Source organism: Anopheles merus, chromosome 2R (genome assembly GCF_017562075.2).
Source record: "Anopheles merus strain MAF chromosome 2R, AmerM5.1, whole genome shotgun sequence".
In the NCBI taxonomy this organism is placed as follows: Eukaryota; Metazoa; Arthropoda; class Insecta; order Diptera; family Culicidae; genus Anopheles; species Anopheles merus.
In genome coordinates this window covers 46,380,952-46,399,963 of record NC_054082.1, presented here as the reverse complement: position 1 = coordinate 46,399,963, position 19,012 = coordinate 46,380,952, and the positions used below count along the sequence as shown (strand labels likewise).

The 19,012-nt window shown below is 40.3% G+C and overlaps 1 protein-coding gene across 2 annotated transcripts in view; it reads left to right on the top strand.

Annotated features, from left to right (window-relative positions):
• Nucleotides 1-19,012, top strand: part of LOC121590781 (putative tRNA (cytidine(32)/guanosine(34)-2'-O)-methyltransferase) — a 50,286-nt gene that overhangs the window by 5,642 nt on the left and 25,632 nt on the right. The window contains exon 4 of one of the 2 annotated variants that reach the window (XM_041910769.1): nucleotides 16,294-16,385. The exons of the other annotated variant lie outside the window; for it this stretch is intronic. The gene's annotated coding sequence lies outside the window, so the exon portion shown is untranslated. Of the gene's footprint in view, nucleotides 1-16,293; nucleotides 16,386-19,012 lie in introns of those variants that run through there. 2 annotated transcript variants of the gene reach the window in all.

The window sequence follows — 19,012 nt, the reverse complement described above, 5'->3', positions numbered from 1 at the left end:
AAAACGAGAAATTATTCCCCACTACACTACAACCCCTAATGACCACTGATAGTTCACTCCGGGCGGGCGGTCAGTCGGCAGCACGGTTTGCCATGGGCATCCCTAAATACCTTTTGGTACGGGTGCCCTTTTGGAGCATTCGGTTTGAAGGGACGTTCAAATTCGTACACGCATCATGAGGAAGCAAGCGCCCGTTGCACGCTTTAATGCTTCTATGTATGTATATATACACACAAATACACACCCACACACACAAACACACACACACACACACACACACACACACACACACACACACACACACACCACACACACACACACACACACACACACACACACACACACACACACACACACACACACACACACACACACACACACACACACACACACACACACACACACACACACACACACACACACACACAAATAAACACACAAGCAAGTGCTCCCGGAAGGAAAGACAGGGCGAATGGGAAATTTAAAAGTGCTGTCCGGTTTGGTGTAAGGGCCCCGTTTTTACAGCCGCTTGCAAATGCACAGCACCGAACTGCATGCATATGCAATTTGACCACACATCGTACTCTATCTCTCGTTTTGTTTTCTCTCCATGGAGATCTAGAACTGAGTTGGGACACGTACACGTACGGCGATGGAAACGGTTTTGTAGTGAGTTTGCCACAGTTCGCCTAGCTCACTAATGCACCGAGTGTCTCACTAATTGCAAGGGACATTATTATGAGGAGTTTAGGTGGAGTTTGGGCTAAGGCAGTGGTCTATGTAACAAGCTTAGTTTTGCATACATTTGTTTCGTGGTCAACATATACTTTGGATGTATTTTTTGTAGAATTTTGGGTCGGTTCCGTGGGTACAATTGTCAACTCGTAAATAACATGCCCGTAATGGGTTCAAGCTTAGAATGGACCGTCCCTCCCCGTAGTTAAAACAGATTTAGTACTACACAATTGACATTTTCGAGCACGAATAACCGGGAATTCGAGCAAATTCCCTTAAACTGGAGCCTTAAACTTCCCTTAAACTGCACCAGTTTAAGGGAATTTAGAAAAAGTCCTGTAAAATCAACTGTGATAAGACTTTTTCGTTGTTTTCTTCCAGATTCGATCGGAAATGATGTTTCCTATCGTTATAGTGGGTTATGTAGTCATTTTATACTTAAATAATATTGATTTTTTATAAAATAATGACAAAAAAACTATCTTTTGTTTTTTTGATGAAATACTAAAGCTATGAATATAAAATGAGCTCGACGGCATAGTCCATCGATAGAAGAAAGTCTAATTTACGAACACGCCAAATCTTAGCGCTTTCAACACACTTGATCACACACAAAACCACTATTTCAGGCGTATCGAGTACTAATCGAGCAGATATGGAAAAACAATTTCGAGCAAATGTCACTTGGGTACTAAACAAGTGTCAAAAGCCTGTATAAGCCGGCATGTCAGTGTAGAACGTTGCGCCAAATAGTAGAAGAAGCAGATTTTGTTGATTTTTTTAAATCTTTTATATTAAATATATTTGACTCTTGCCTCTTGATAAATTATTATTGATAGTGAAAAAAACTGTACAAGGTTTAGGGGAAAGTAGGAAAAGACGGACACTGTTGGTAAGAGGGACACTTCTCTGAAATATACAATAAAAGTATTTTTCGAATAATTCAATAATGCAGCATCCAAACTGAAAGTAAAACAACAAATTTAAGAACATTTATGGCATAATATATACAACACAAAACATATTTCAATCGTTAGCACCCTTGTGGATCTAACTTGACTACTGCGGATCTTAAGCTCTGTAACTTGGATTGTTTATATTTTTGGATATTTTATTACATGAGTGAGTTGTCGTGATTATTAAGCAAACAACTGATGAAAGCACGAGAATGAAAGTAATAAAATATCTTGTTTTCTGGTGGTTTAAAGCACCCTGGCACCACTGCGAGAAAGGCGGACACTCTGTTGTGGGAAAAGATGGACACTGAATTTGTTGATTTATTTTACTTCGAATGTCAATTGTTGATGACTCTATTCCATCAAACACCTTTTGTAAGGGTATTTCGAAGATATAATCGTTTTTAGTAACTAGAGAAAGTATTGAAATTAAAGAGAAATGGTCGAAATAGCAGCCATGCGTTATGCTATTACTCGCTCGACACTGGTGAGGCACTTCACAAACCAATATCTTGCCACGACTTGGACAACTTTAATCAACAAAAAAGGGAGCACTGAAATCGTGCAGGAATAGAGGAGGGATACTATGGCATTACAAGTATTAAAAAGTTCAATATTTAATGGAAAATTGGCTTCACCTATTAACAAGTCCCTAAAACATGCTTTGGTCGTGGACTTTCCGCGAAGTAATTTCCTAAAGGGAAGATCTAGACTGATGTTCTGTAAGCTGGTGTAACGTCAGCTGTTAGTGTTTGATATTTCAATAATGCTTTAGATTCTGCATTCTTCGAGGTGTTAGAAGTGGTGCTTACAATTCCTAAATGAACGGCTGAATGAAACGCCGTTGCATTTGGCAAAGCATTGGTTTATGTACGTACCAGGACGTGTAAAAAATATGTTAAAATACTATAAATCTATTCAATTTTCAACGTTTTTTAAGGGTGTCTTTCTTACCCTTCATGGTGTTCATCATTCCCATATCAGGTTTCCGTCTTACCCGAACATTTCAAAACTACACGAAAAAACACGTTTTTATTTCATAAAGAAATCATAAAGAGCAATAGAAACTTAAACTTTCAACACATTTTCTGATAAAATATGAGTTTAAGATACGTTTTCGTGGTCTTTGTAATTATATTTCCCTGGATTTTTAACATTTTCCTTAAGGTATCCGTCTTTACCTATCTTATCCTATCCATCTTTACATACCTGCCCCTAGGTAAGTCGTTTTTTTTTTACAAAATATAACCTTATGTCTCAAGCTGTGTGTTGCCAAAATATTCAATTAATGTTAAGTAATTAATAATTTAATGGATATGATAAAAAAATATGTCAATTTTGGAAGTATTGCTTGAATAAAAAAAGTTGAGAGGTGGTTTCAGGTGTGAACAATGTCTTGAAATTTATTTATATTATTCGCAATAACAGTAAAATTACTCGGCTTTTGTACCGTTTATGTATTGTAAAATTACAGTTGTTATAAATCTGCTCAAATATCTTGTAAATTTATCATGATTTCAAGTGATCATAATAGACGCCTTAGAGGCAAACATTGATGTAAAAAAAATGCATACATCAATTATTTTGATGTGTGGTATAAATTCTTCGAATGAATTCTGACGCCACAAACAATAAAGATCTAGTTTTGACAAACCGTACAAATTAATGATGAATGCAGCCTTCATCTTGCCAAAACATATCCGGGATAGGAGGAGGTATACGTTTGAAACATTTTGCATAGGCTTTCTGCTTCAGCAAAGGTACTGGCAATATTCAGACCACGACCTTACCTAGGGACACTCTCGTGCGCTGCCAATCCGTCACGGTCGTAACCGGTTCTCGGGCCGGACGGTACGGACTTCTCCGGCAGTGCTGTAATTCCAGTCCATCCTTCTCGCCGTCGCACGTTCGGGTCGGCATGCCCGGGGGCCGGTAGTTGGGGGCACCATTTTCCACACACATTAGCGCACGCATGTCCAACCGGGGAAGCTTTCCTGGAAATCGCACCGGTACGATCGGTCCAGTTGCCTGTCCAGTCAGCGTTGTTGGATGTGTGTGTTGGATCGTTGGTGTTTTTTACCGTGAACCAAATTGTAAAGCATATCACGGTCACGGTGACGAATTGTAAGAACCCGTTCTTGTGGTATGCACCTTCGGTGTGTCCCTTACAGTCTATGGGAGTGTAGATGAAGTGTTGGACGAGAGGAAGGGCGAGCTTGCTGGAGCAACTTTCTTTCCAACCACCTTCCCGAATGTATAGCTCGTAATAACCCTTTTCCTTTAGCGACGGAAGACGGAACGGAAAGAGAACGAATCTCATTCTCACTCTCACTATGCTCCATTCTACACAAAGCGCGAGGATTCTTCCCTCACTTTGCTCTGGCAAACTCGCACTCGTACTCCCCACGACCGTTCGCCATGATCACACCCGTTCTCACCCAGTGAACGATTGCCTGCGAGCCCTTTAGCTCAAAGCATCTGCGGCCGTGCCACCCTTTGATCATCTTTGCCCTTGATTATCCGCTGACTGAAGGGACCCTCCGTACGATCGATGTGAACGAAATGCGACCAGATATGATCACTCTTCTGGCAGGATGGAACTGGCATGCAAAGCGGGTGGTTGTGTCTCACACACATTTCGTACTTTCGGGGAAGGGGATGGGTGAGCAGTTTTGAATATTTGTGGCGTGGTTGTTGCGGATCATTTGTCGGCGAATTATGAAGCCGGAATAAAAGGAGCGGTACAGTCTGGTATTCGGCTTCGGCTTAATGCTTCGCTTTTGGGATGCGATCTGTCAAAAGAGTTGAAAACACTAGCTCTGCACCACGCGATGGAAGGGACGCACGACGCGTGGGTCGGATGTGGTAGCGATTAGTGACGAATTTTTTATTCTTGTGGCACCTTCGCTTGTAATCTTTTCTTCATACGTCACGGTACCTTCCTTAGGCGCTAGCGGATTAACATAATGCTTTTGGGATTATGTTTTTATCGTATTATTTTCCATTTCGTTTCCACGTTGTTATTTCCTATTACACAAATATCATACATGTTGTTAAAATTATAATCAATTGATGCTCTGTGCATCAATAACGTTCAATAACGTTCAACCAAACAACAACAAAAAATATTTGTATTCATTTTATTTTGTTGAAGAATAAAGAAGAGCTTTTCAAAATGTATATCAAAAGTGCCTGCAATGGCCGTACGTTTAAAAGTACTCTTAAGTCATGATTGCCATCAATATTTTTCTTTCTTCATGAAACTTATCTGAAGGTATGAAAATGATCATTACGATTATTTGCTTTTGTTTATACACTTTCATCCGCATTTTAGTTTGTACGGTTGGCTGAGTGATGTTTGCCAAAGCGGTTCAATTAATTTTGCGCACGCACATGCCGTGCTTAAATATGTTTGTTTGTTTGTTTGTTTGGCTTTTTCTATACCTTTGATTCTTCTTTCTTTCTAAAATCGTTATCCTTCACGGAGTCAATTGCTGGCATTTGTCATCGGTTGTAGTGTGGGTTGATTGGCATCGTTTGCATGGGAATCAAAACGGGAGGATGATTTTTTTTTGTTTGAATCGTGCTGCATATCATGTAGCATTGTATTATCAATTTTGAAGTTAAAACAACATTTAACTGTTTCATCGTAGCTTTTATTTTGAACAATCAGGAAATCTAAAGAAAGATATCGAAAAAAAGAAAAAATAGTAAATATAAATACTAAAATGATAGGAAAAGGGTCTAGGAACATATACAGAGTGATTGGGAACAGAGAACGGGATTATAGTGTAAAGATAAGAATGATAGACTATGATATTGGTGCTATAAGAAAAATGTTCAAAGAATTCTAGATGAAAGAACGAAATTCCAAGTACCAATACCATACCGATACCGATTCCAATACCATCACTCGAACACCAAACCTAAGAAACAAGTTCTTTGATCCATATTAACGTTCAGAGTCTTCAATACGACTGAGGTGAAAATGGAAAAAAGTATCTATTAAAAAGATTAAAAGAAAAAGCGTTATTTGTTGAGGCAGATTCAAATTTGTCATCAAAGGCGTGGGGAAATTTTACCTGCAAAACATTTTCCATTCTCCATATTATAACTCGGAAGATTAAACTTCATGCATTAACCTATTTGACATTGGTTCACATCAGGATTTTCCGATGCACAACAAAGCGAGATCTTGTATGCCTATTTCCGCCCACTACAGGGTCAGAGTGTTGGAATTATTCACTTCCACATCATAGATTTGCAACTGAGCAAGAACAAAACGGTGAATAAAAAAGGCACACACAGTTGCAGTTTTTATTTACAAAAAGTTGTGTGCTTCAATCGCCGTTAGATGTCCTGTATTTGAAATTCCGTTTCATCATCGTTGTCTGCCAATGGGTTCGAAGTGATCCGCTTATTGTAAAGTGGCGTGTCGGGGCGGGAAAATGAATTGGCATGCCGTAAAACAAAGACAAAAACAAAAACAAAAAAGTTCCGTCGCGTGAGGAGCCCAGCATGAGAGTGTTGGCAACTGGTGAACGAGCTGCAAAAATCAACCATCATTTTCCATCACCCGTCGACGGCTATGGAAAGAGGATCGATTTGCTGTTGTTTTCTACCTCACCGTGCAGCAAACCGTGCCAAACCGTTTCCACGATTTATTTCTCGCAATCGCATCGAAAATGGTGATGAATTTTTGTGAAACACGTAAAAGCGACAAAAAGGGAGAAACCAAAAAAAGAAAAATGCTACAAATGTGTATGTGTGAAACACACAGTTCTATAAATTGGCTCAGGGTTGCGATGGTGCTACAGAGTATGGAGGCTCACCGTTCACGGAACTAATGGCGAAATTTGAATAGTTCCAGGAGCATAGCAACATGCGCGCTTCACGTTTTCGTTGGTTACCGTGCATGGTCCCCGTTGGCGATGTGTACAGTTGCTAAAAATAGTTAAACGGCGTTCGAACTGTACGGTATCAATCCACTTCCTAGATTAAATGTTTACCACCTCTTGGGATACGATCATTTCGATATAACCGATTTTCGTATTAGTTTTGATCAAAAGGCTTACAGTGCATAATAGAAAATGATCAGGGCATATCCATATGTCTTTTAATTTATTTTTTATACATTGAGCCTAATCGGCCGCAATCGCCTCTTAAATTAGGCATTAAATCTAATCTTATAATCAAACAGTCTTCTTTGCTGCCGATCGCTATCAGATAAAAGGGTAGTGTCGATGCTAGGGACCAGTTGGCAGTTCCGCAGTCCCACGAATGCTCTATTCAACTTCAGACAATGATTAGTGATGCTGAATACTTGTAATACAAATTTACAAAAAAAAATGTTCTAAATATAATGAATTTTCTTTAAACATGTAATAAATCGAAAACAAATCTTATTCCCTAATACTCGTCACTAACTGTAGTCAGTATTGGGAAAAGTCGCAAAGCTTTGCAAACAGTTCCAGAAATCGAATTCCGAAACCGGTCGCAAACAAATTTTGTAAGCTCCCGGTGGTTGCAACATTGGTTGGTGCATGCTTTGTATATCCAGCCAGCATTTCCGCTTCCAGTTGGCTCCACTCAACAAGATCATAGAACGAAGTGAAGTGATCTAAGCATTAACCCTATGCATTTTGTAAAACGTGTATCAAAGTTACACCGTCGTTGTTGCATCCCCTAAGCGGGGATGACGAAACAGAAGGGATACAAGTTCACTTTATCTACTTATTTGCTGAAGCGATTTTCATCAGACAGATTCCTGCCGCTCTTGACCTCTTTCCCAACCAGATCTTTGTACGACCGGTAGCACGGTATTTTAATAATTGCAACTTAAATTTTAAACTTAATTACGCACGAACGCTTCATTCCGGTGCGCTTCGGCAGGCAGCCACTGGTAGCCGTGTGGTGGTGATGCAAAGGGAGGAAGAAGCTTGGCAAGAGTTAACCTTAAACCCTGAATGAATCTTTGTGTGCCAAGAGCGGCTTAAACTTTGGCAAACTCCTCGCCAATCCCGGAATTGGCCGGATTCGGGACTCGTGATTCACGGGCGACGGAATTGCGTCGCTTGCGGCGGGAAGGATGGATAGTTGCATGCAGTTGGCAAACTTTAAAAGTTCTCCTCCCTAACGGAACGAATGAAATTAAGACCCGTTTCGTATTCTCTTCCCGTTCACTGCATTTCCTGTTATGGTTCCATCCCGGGTATTAACACGCTAATAAGAGTTTTTTTTTTCTATCGGGTTGGTGGAGGGACAGGATGGCATTAGTGTTGTCGTTTTATTTATTTTCTATTTTCCTCGTTTTTTTGTTGTTGTCATTTTGCAAAGTTTTATCACGAGTGATGACTTGAATTGTATCAGCATCAATTCTTGCAGAGCGAGTGTAATTATTTCCTTTTTTCTCTCATGATTATCCTTCAAGCTGTATTGTTTCTCACGTTGCCTGGCTTGGGTTATTCCAATACATCCTCAGGTATCGGGATGTAGGAATTGCTACGCTGAAGACAAAGTTGATGTGTCCTTTCGTATCTCGATGTAAAAAAACGCTCTTGCTGTGAGAAAAGCGAATATACGAATAGCCCAAGGCAAGCCCTGCAGACGGGGAATCGGATTTCTTTTCAATTTGCCACTTGGTGCTGGTTGCTTGATTCGTATCCTGGCGTCCGTTGGCGAAGGGCGCAGCAACCGGGTACGGCAAATGCATTCGTGGTGATAGATGAATTTGTATTCTTTTTCTACCTTTTTTGTCTGAGCAGGGGTTTTTAGCGCACGTAGACATTGTTTGGTGATGTTTGTATGTTATTATTTGTTAATATTTGCAATGGAGTTCATCACTCCTATCACTTTATTATTTACGTAAAACCATGAAACTATCTGAATTAGTGGTCATAAAAATACAAATATTAAAAATACGTAAATCTTTTGCATTACGATTTCAATAGCAATCATAAAATACCAATAGAATTTATGTGAATTTGTAAATTGTTGTTCCTCCATTTCATATTTTAAAAGTAATATGATCATTTACAGAACATAATTATATTGTAGAAAATATGATATTACATTCTTTAACTCTTCGAGCAACTTTTTCTTAATAATTATTATATCTTTAATAATCTTTTTTTGTTCAAATGAACAGTCTTTTATTAATTAACTATGCATGTGATGTACCCTGTACACAGTACCAAAAGCGTTTATATATGCTTTAGAAACAAAAAATTAGTGCCTCAAATCATCCGATGCCCAAAACCCCTGCATCATTCCTATCCACCATCCGAAGAATGTCCTCTTGCTGAGAACTTTTCTACCAGCAAATAAGTAGGTCAGCTTGCCGCTTGCTGTGTGTCACCCCTGTGTCCTTGGGAAACGATGCTTTCCCACTTTGCTTTCGCGCTTTAATTTTCTTCGCTAATCGGCCTTGTTTGGATCGTCTTTCATATTGCCTGCGGAAAGAGCGTGTCGCTCTAGCACCACCACCGGCCCACCCGGGATAAGTCTTCTCCGCCATCGCCATCCATGGCTAGTACCGTGTTAAGCTAACATTGTCTTCTCGGCGCAAGAGCCGTGCAAATAAGAAGTGCGGCAAATTGTACCATAACAAGATGAGATAAAAGATTTTTTTCTCGCTTAATTTCGTCGCCGCGCTAGATGAGTGTGCCGTTTGAAGGTCGAGCATCAAATGGAAATGCATTCTTGTCCCTTTTTTGTGTTTTTGTATTTCATCGCGCATTTGATGCATTCCATCAGGAACGATCATTTTGTTCGTTCGTGTTTTAATTGCAATGCTGAAACACAAATGATGAAAGGCAAGCCGAGGGAAACTGGAGAAAGCTTTCTATGCCCCCACGGTGGCAAAGTGTTCTTTAACAGACGGCGATGGAATTGTTTTGCGCTGTTCTTTGTTGAGTGGGGCACTTTTCACCAACCAGTCACGCATAAATTGCTCATTGGAAAATGGAATTGCATTTAGCAGAAAATTGCAACAATGTGGTTCCGCCTCTCGATTGGAGCATAGAAGGACAATCAATTAGCGCAAATGGGAATGATTAAAAGTAGGATTGTCTAGGAATGATGATTACAAGTAGAACATTATGCACACATTTCGTCAGGTGGTTTCTTCTTTTGAATAAATTGATTATACCTGGCTATGTTTTTCATGAAATAAAATAAAAGTGCGTAAGATGTTGTTCGGAAATTGAACGAAAATTTATATTCTTCGATGATATCTACCATATGAAGTGCCTTGGTAGATTTGCAAAGATCCTCTCGATGTTTAACCACCATAATTTTCAATCCTTTGTTATGCATTTCCTTATCCATCAATGAGCGACAAGAAAAAGGAAACAAATTCTTTTGTTGCAGAAAGAATCCATTCTCTTCGTTGGCGTGTGTATAGCATTCAAGTGGAACGCAAGGACCACCGTACGAACCGTGAAGATTAAAAAAAAATAAAAAAACGAACTTCCATACTGATTCCTACGTCCTTCTTCTTTTTTTTTTAAATTATAAACGCATAAGTGCAGTGCTCTGAGTGTGATAGCGTGCAGTTTTGGACCCATAATGGGTAGGCACGTTTTGAGCGATAGTGATCACACATTTGCTTATGTGCGCAATGTGTAATGGGGATGAGGTGATATGAAGAACCAACAAAAACACCAAAAGAAAACCAAGCAACGCAGGGAAAACAATTTTCCCGCATCGTGTACCAGTTAAAGGCGGAAATGGTGGATATGCGAGCGGGAAATGCAGTTTTTATTATTCGCAGTCACACGAGCTGTTTTGCAGTAAGAAAGATGCCTGTAGTGAGACTGGCTGTAAAGATGTCATGAGCGATATGAGCGTGACAGTGAAGGGGTTTCCGGATATGTTAAGTGTGGTGGTAATACTTAGAAGAATTTTAAAAGATAAAAAAATGATAGACGTCTAACACGTACGGACAAATAGTGTAACGTGAAATTCTGTATAACGTAGATGAAATGGTCAAATATATTTCAAGCGATCTAGTTGTGTGACAGTTTTTAAAATAGTTGTAGTTCAAGGTATGTTTATTTACGTTATTCACGATTTTTTTTCTGCCGAGTGATGTATAATTGCTGAAATTAACTGCATTTTAATACACATTTCATGCTAATGAGTTTAAAATGCTTATAAGATGAACCGTAAGGATCTGACATAAAAAATACATAAATATTACCAGGCGTTATGGTCAACGAAGTTACAGCATCAGTTCTGTAATATAATCATTCTAATGTTAAACGTTTCCAAAATCTCCGAGCGTGCCTCACAACGAACTTGGCAAAAAAAAAAGAATCACTATATGCTTCGTAATAGATATAACCTCATCCCAATTCGTATGGAACATCGAAGACAATCCTGATTTCAATTTGGTGAATCCACAACTCTAGTATTTGGAATACATTTCATAGGTTTGTTGGGTGCCGCTTGTAATCTGAATCTTATTCAAATAAAAAATAGTCTAATTTTGTCCTATCGCAGCGATATTCTTGTTTAACAAAAAGTAAAAGTTATTGTAAATACGACTTATATTAAGATAATACGACTTATGAACGGATGAAATATTAAGATCTATTTTCTGTAGCAAACAACCCTGCCAACGAGCTACAGTTTGAACGTCATCGCAAGTGGATGCAAGTGGATGGAAAAATATCAAGGGACTTCCTTCAAATCCTTCATCACATCAACTGCACACTACACAAAAGAAAAAAAGTATGAAAAATTCCCCATCTCCGTTTGCCCTAGAGAATGCTCTTCAAGGTTTTGCATTTGTCCCAAGTATAGCGAATCGACCGATACACACACACACACACACACACACACGGGCGCACTTACTGTTTTCGCCTATCTCGTCGTTGGTGACGATAAGAAGTGCAGACGTATATGACTACGTCTTCGCACTTTGCCACAGGACATTATTGCCACGGGTTTTACGCGTACGCCTCGAGCACTCTGCACAGCGCTTCAGCGAAGTAACTTTCTCAAACCATTAACACGTGGTGTTGGTGTCTCACCGCTTTGTTGAGTATGTTGAGTGTGAGACGAAGGAAGGCAGGAGTGCAATGTTCTTAGCACGGGAAGTGCTGTATTCCATCGGTCTGCTGTACCATATTCTTCCGAAGCCAGGCTTCCATCTTCCTATTGTCCTTACTAGATGAAAAACGCTCAGTATTTCTGTGAGGATTACAAGTGTATAAGCTCGAGAAAAAAAACCACACATACACGCACAGAAGCGGAAGAAATGCGGCAAGAAAGAATTAAAAGGCAGGACGATAAATCGGAGGCTTACAGCTGTGAAGGCTTGCAAGTAGATAAAAAGAGGCATAGTGTAGAAGAGGGCGGAAAATAAAAACAAGGCTAGAATACAACACCAACAGACAATTACAACCACTTTAGTCACACAGTTTAACCGTTACCGCGTGCCATTGTTTTGCCTCTTTATGATTGAACGTTCATTTCACCGCCCTTATCCTGCGCGAAGTCCGCAGCGTAAAATACGTTTGTTTCGCACGCTCGACTTAGGGCGGGTGTAATGTGTACGGAGGATGTGGTTGAGGTGGCATGCAAATGAAATGAAATTTAAGCGCTGTTTAAATTTTATCTTCCCGGTTGTTGATATTTATGTTATAATTCGCCTCCTTCTGCCTACCGCACTGTGGGCCGAGACGCAACTGAGCGCTCGTTGGCAGTGATTGTAATGACGACATTACTGTTTTTATTTGCTGATCATCGTGTGCATCATCGTTTGGTGTCTGAATGTATTTTTTTGGCTGCGTGTGGAAGGAAACGAATGGAAAGGTTGATGAGCCCTAAACCGTTGTTGTATATTGTGGCACGTGTGTTGTAAATGGTTCACTTGAGCAGAGTATATGGCTGTGGTTTGCTCCGTAAAATGAGTACATTGATGCTCCAAGTGCGTGTGTAATTATTGTTTCATTTGGACTTCTCTGAAGGAACTTCATAATGTTTTAAATTATTTGCTACAGTGAAATCTGGACAAAACAAGAACTTAAGGGCCACAAAAAATTAAACACGGAGTTGGTCCTATTGAAATAATTAACTAAACTGAATCATAAGGCTAATTACTTTCATTAATATTTCATACAAACATTACAATAAGATTGCATCGGTGAAACTGTTTTAGTGAAACTCATATCTTTTTCTGTTATTTACAGGCGGTTTTTTTCAATTTAATTATTTTACTGTTATTTAGTATTGTTAAACTCCTTTATTTATATTGGGCAGAAACTTGTTTAGACTATTTTCAGGGATTGAATGCTATTTAACATTTCCAATATGATAAAGAGTTAGTATTTTCGACTCCACTTAATTTTATTTCTCTGTATTTTAACGTCTGTAATCGAATCTTTCCACATCCATTCATTTAAAAAAATGGTTTGTTTGTTTCTTGAGACAATGTTTAATAAATTGAAACGAAACTGTTTGATAGATTAAAAATCCGTAGGATTTTTTCGAAGATAACTTGTACAATTTTTAAAACATAATTTAGTTTAGGTCGCTCGAACATGAATGTTCGATACTTCGTACATCTTATACCAAATCAGTCTTGTCTCTTGTACAGGAATATTATTCAAGTTTCACTCCATGCCGTATTTTCTTCTTCTTTGGCATATCGACCTAAATAATTAGGCTGGCATTTGCAGAATTCCTCAACTTATTACCACATGCAACCAGATAGTTAGTCCAATAGACCACAGGGCCATTCCCTCGCTGAAGTTATAAAAAAGTCATTATTAGTAGCACTTGTTGCGTTTAATTTAAGAAATAGAAAATGCTTGCTTTTATTTTTAACTATCGTTTTCTACGACATGATGGATTTGTATTATGCTAATGTGCACGGCAATGTTTAATTGTTCAATCAATATTCACCACAACTGGACCTATTGAGTCAGTCATCACTTAAGCATCTATTGGTAGGGACGATCCCTTAAAGCTGCTTGCGCCAGTCCTTGAACCTGTTTCACACATTATTGCACGATCGCTTTTATTTCACGTCGAGTCCGCGTAAAATAAGATTAAGGAAGCGAAGCTGCAAACCATACACCGCACCATGAAGAGGTAACGACGGAACGACATGCTTCCTGTGCGAACTTGCCGCATGTTTTGCGCTCACCTGTCGTCGCTACCCATCCGCCGGAGTTGGTCTCCACTTTTAATTGCTTTTCTCGTTATTATCGTCCTAATAATTCCACGTACTATCTCACCGCATCGCTCGTCATCGTTGTGTCGTAACAGAACAACACCGGTGATGGACACCGTACCGTACAGGCGTGCAGCGAGCGTAACACTAGAACCGCAGAGGGCAGCAACACAGCATTTCCACGGTGCCGAGCGTGGACGGGCCTGGTGCTGCTGCTGCTGCTAATCCCTGTGTGAGAGCCCCGTGGACATTGACAAAGGAATAGAGCGATGGAGAATCGTGTGTTCTATGGAGTTGAAGCGGAGGAGGGACGAGGGAAGGGTGCCGTGATCGGGTGTGTACGCAGGACGACGACGATGACCGGTGGGCTAACAGTGTTAACTGATTTGTGGAGCGTGTGTCAGCAAAAGGAGCAAAGGATGGGGTCGAGTCCAGTAATGTGGGCATGTGGGCAGGATGTGGAAAATGAACGAATCTTCGACACGATTCCTTGTTGAAGGCTTGCCTGACAGTTTGGGGTGCGAGCGAGCGAGTGGGAGAGAGAATCAATGTAGCTTAATCATGCACTGGTCATAAATACTCGCACACGACCGGACTCGCTCGTTCTCTTAAACCTGCACGTGGTTGGTCCGTGGGGAAAAATTCATCTTTTCACCTCGCTTAGAATGTGTGCTAAATTCTTTTTTTCCCTTCTGCACTTTGTGTTCTATTCGCCCCATGGTAAAATTATCCAGGGGCGAAGGTTTGTGGAGCAAGAAAATGTGTTGCCCTTCTCCATCCCAATCTTCCTATTATGTTTCTCACTGGCTAGGTACACAACACCGGGGAAAATTCACACTTGATCCATCGATTAATACAGCCCGACAGACGACGTCGGTGTATGCGGTGACTAGGAAATTGAATGAGCACAGAATTTCACATCTTTGCACGGGAAACATAATCAACGTAGAACGGCTCTCCTCTTCGCCCATCGCCCCCCCCACCCCCTGCCCTCGCCGTCAGATCGCTCCCGTAGGATGACCAAGGAGGCGGATAGCTGGGATTTAGTTTTTCACACGCTTTCCCGGCAACGAGAGTGCTAATCCTAAGGCTTCAAATATGATAGAGAACAAGCATAGTAGAAACAAAAAATAGCAAAAAATAATCTACACGCCATCTTTCTCGTGGGTGAATCTTTTCCCTACTAGCTTAAACCCTTTGCCCAGCGAACGGGATAAAGTGGGGAAAGTTGGGATTTAATACGTATTTGAAGGTCCCTACTCTTGTTGGTTGCGTCCATCCGTCCGTCAGCTGGTCTGGTGCTAAAGGATAAACGGAAGATCATCATTTTTCCAGGGGCTTTGTCTGGGCTTTTTTACAAGGTAGACGTTACTCGTATTACTTGTGTGGCCATGTTTTGTCGGACTGATTTTGTAGGTACTACATTGCAATCTTTTTCCCTGTATGTATCCTGTACTGTCTATGGAAAATCACCTCCGTTTGGTGGATTGGTTATTCTGTAACTGCTCGCACCACAGAAGTATGAGAGGGAATAATGAATTTCTTTTGAACACTGTAGGATATAGTTTTGGCTGACAGCATAGATCGTGCACCAGCCTTGTAGTTATATTAAATGTCTTGATGTGCAAACAAGGCGATTTGAGGATTTATTGACTTCAAACATTAGAAGACCATTAAATATTTACAAACAAAAGTGAATCGCTGTTAGATGGGACATAGTTCACCTTTGACCTACACAAGAAAACATAGTTTGCCTCGAGTTGCAGCTATGTGTAAAAGTGATTAATAAATTAATTTTGGAGGAGGTGGTAAAACGTTACTGGAGCCGACAATTTTAAATTATAAAATATCTGTTAGAATTAAATCTCCACTGTGAACTTAAGCATACAATACATGATTACTTTTTGGGATGTAATTTTTTTAGTTTCATTTTCTCATGCTGCTACATTCGTAGGTCAGACGAGTACTATTGGCGTATTTATTTAAATTTAAACCTCAGTGAACTAAATTTTGTTTTGGTGGTTGAACAAATTAATTATCTAATGGGCTAAAAATATTTTTTAATAAATGTTCTCCAACAACTTTTAATTTATATTACCGTATGAATGTATCATTCGACCAATTCTTATGTTGCCCTATGAAATGAAAAAGTTCGATTATGTTGGTGTAATAGCCCTTTTTTAATTTTGTATTTTAATATTGTAAGTTATAAGGTTTCCATTATTACACTACAACTATTTTGGGTTTTAAGCGTTCATGACAAAATTGTTAGTAATTGTTTTAACAAACAGTTTTGCAAAAGTTAGCAAAAGAAAATAACTCAGATCCGTTCTGTAAACTACTGCTTCAACCGAAAGATTAAGTGAAACATATGTCATTATTATGTTTTTTTTATTATTTATTTATCTTCTTTTCCAGTCCCCCCTCGCGACGAATGAATCGAAACGGAGAACAAATACTCTGCCCGAGTCTCACTACAGCAAATCAATGCAGGCGTTAAGCGTTAACAGTCAAAATGACTGGGCCGGTAGTTCTAGTGGTAAAAATAGCCTATTCACTCAAACATTACAAAATTGTTAATTTGGTATTGTTGAAAAAAAAAATGGCACAATTGCTAACAATTTGACCCACACTGTGCACGCACCGGTAATATGAAGGACGTTGTTCGAACGATGGTAATAACCACGATGATGACAGTGGAATATAACCAGACCTGCCGCTGCGGCTGCTACATCGACGGTCGGTCGAGCCACCCTTGAAGTGAATTTCACGGAAGAAATCGAATTTAATCCGGCCTTGTGTTCGGTCTGCACTTGTTCAGGCCGCACACCGACAGGAACTTCATTTTCCAATCGTACACTGCCACAGAAACCGTCATACAGCATGCGACCACGCGGATTGCTGATCCATGCTTCCCTCTGCCGCCTGAAAAGCTGGTGAACGCGTACGGGTTGTGGTAGTAGCAGTAAAGTTCCAATTCCCACGGGGGATATTAAAGTGAAATTGAAATCGGTGTACGGGTAGACGCACCCGGGGATGAGATTGCGAGTGAGCGTCAACAACCGCTCGGATGAGGAAAAAAAAGGATCTGATTCTCTTCTTCTTTTTCGACCAAACCGCGCGACGATTCGCTATGACTGTGTGTTGTGTGCCGTGTGGAAATCCCGAGAGCCTCCGCTAGGATGTCGCTTTAACCATCATGTGTTCATTTCTTTCCGCAATTTTCCAACTGCTTGTTGTCGTGCCATTGTTTCCATCCATACTTACATACATACACGCTATAGGACGAAGAAGGATAGCTCTTTAAGCGGGCCTTTCTGACTGAATGTTGAACGTGAAGACGACTGTGCTATGACGATAGAGTCGACAGTCAAACACAAAAAAGGGAACAAAAATCGTCTCCGATTAGCGGTGGTGTGGAGGTTTGGAATCTGTGATGGGAGTGAGGTGGTACAATGGGGAGGTGCTATTCGTGCTTACCTTCGCCTTTTGGTCCTTTTTTTGCTTTATTTGTCGTAAATATTTCGCGCGCTTCATCCTGCAGGCAAATCAACCCCCTGGAACGGTGGGGAGGCAAATCAGCGAATCAACAACTTCTTTTCCGCTCCATCTTCATGTTCTCCCTTGTACCAGCGAGCACGCAACCCACGCACACACACACACATTCCACAGCCATCGTACGATTGAAGAAGGGTGAACGATGCGGAAATTTCCTCTTTGCACCGAAAAGGATTCAGAGACCGTCTTCTGTCTCTGTGGGGAAAATGGACCCGCGTGTGCGTGTGTGACGGTGCCGTACGTACGACGTCTTGTGTTCGAACGTGCGTGCAGCACGCACGTTTCGCTAGCATTACCCTTTAGGGCCTACCTTTTACCAGAGTGAGTGGCAATCGTAGTCTACCGTAGTACAGGGTTAGAAACAGAGCCTGCGTCCCGTGTGTATAAGTGTGGGCGAGGCTCGTGGAATGTGCTTTGTTGCTTTTTTCGCAATCAAGTTTGGTTTAATTTTTCGTTGATTTGCTATTTTGAATGCTTTCTTGTGCCCACAGCCACTCCACTACCAGTTACGCTTTCGCCTGGGGGGCAGGTTGGCAGTTTGGATCTTCTTTAAACAATGGCCACGTCCTGTCCCTCACGGTTGATGGGTCTATTTCCACCTTCACGTGCAACGACGCTAAGCCGGATCGATCAACCGGTAGATCCCGTTTCTTACACTTTCATTCCTAAAACAAAAAGACACCGGTACCACCAACAATATAATCTCTTGCAGCCCTTTTGTTCGGAGTGCAAGGCACGGGCTTTGCTTCGTGTTGCGAAAATATCTGCTATCTAGCTGATTGTTTTTGATTGGCCAAAAAGTATGGAGGATGGATTTTCTAACAGCTTAGGTGCACGATTGTTAGAGGCCAGCCTGTCGGCGCTGTGTTTCGTTCGGCGTCACGTGTTTGTTAATTTTGAACGGAAAAAATAGCGGAAACAATACACAAACGTAGCAGAGCAACGAAATGGAAAGTTAAATCAATTAGAGTCACGAACGTTGAGGAAACATGCCGGCTGGAAACAGAGGCGCCGCAACACCTGTACTCATTTTGCTGTCATGTTTGACACTTTTCCCCAGGTGGGTCCAGGTTGTTTTGATTTAATTCCAGCAGTGACTCATTTTATTTTAGTGGTGGATTAAAAACTGAAGGTATGGAATTGAATTCGGTTTAAAATGATAGTTTACCGGGATGGTCTTAAAGTTTATTAAATTAAACGATACTATTATGTTTAAGGCCATTGAAAGACATAGAAATGGTTTTTCTAATAAGTTGTATACCATACCATATATTATCATTAACTTAGGCCTCTAGTTTGAAACGTAGCAACTAACAATTAAATAATAAATTTATTTATTTTAGATATAGGATCACATAGGAACACTGTGTACTTTTCTTTGATTGTAATTTTATAAATAGTTTATCCCATCCCTGCGGATCCATTTGGTGACACCGTTGCAAAATGAGTTAGATTGTGAGTCAAAGTGCGAAACATCATGATTGATTTTCACTAGTTTTATTTTAGTTTTATATTTATACCATTAAATTAGTATTATGAAAGGTAAACATATTTTTTCTGAGCGTTGTCTTGCTTAAGT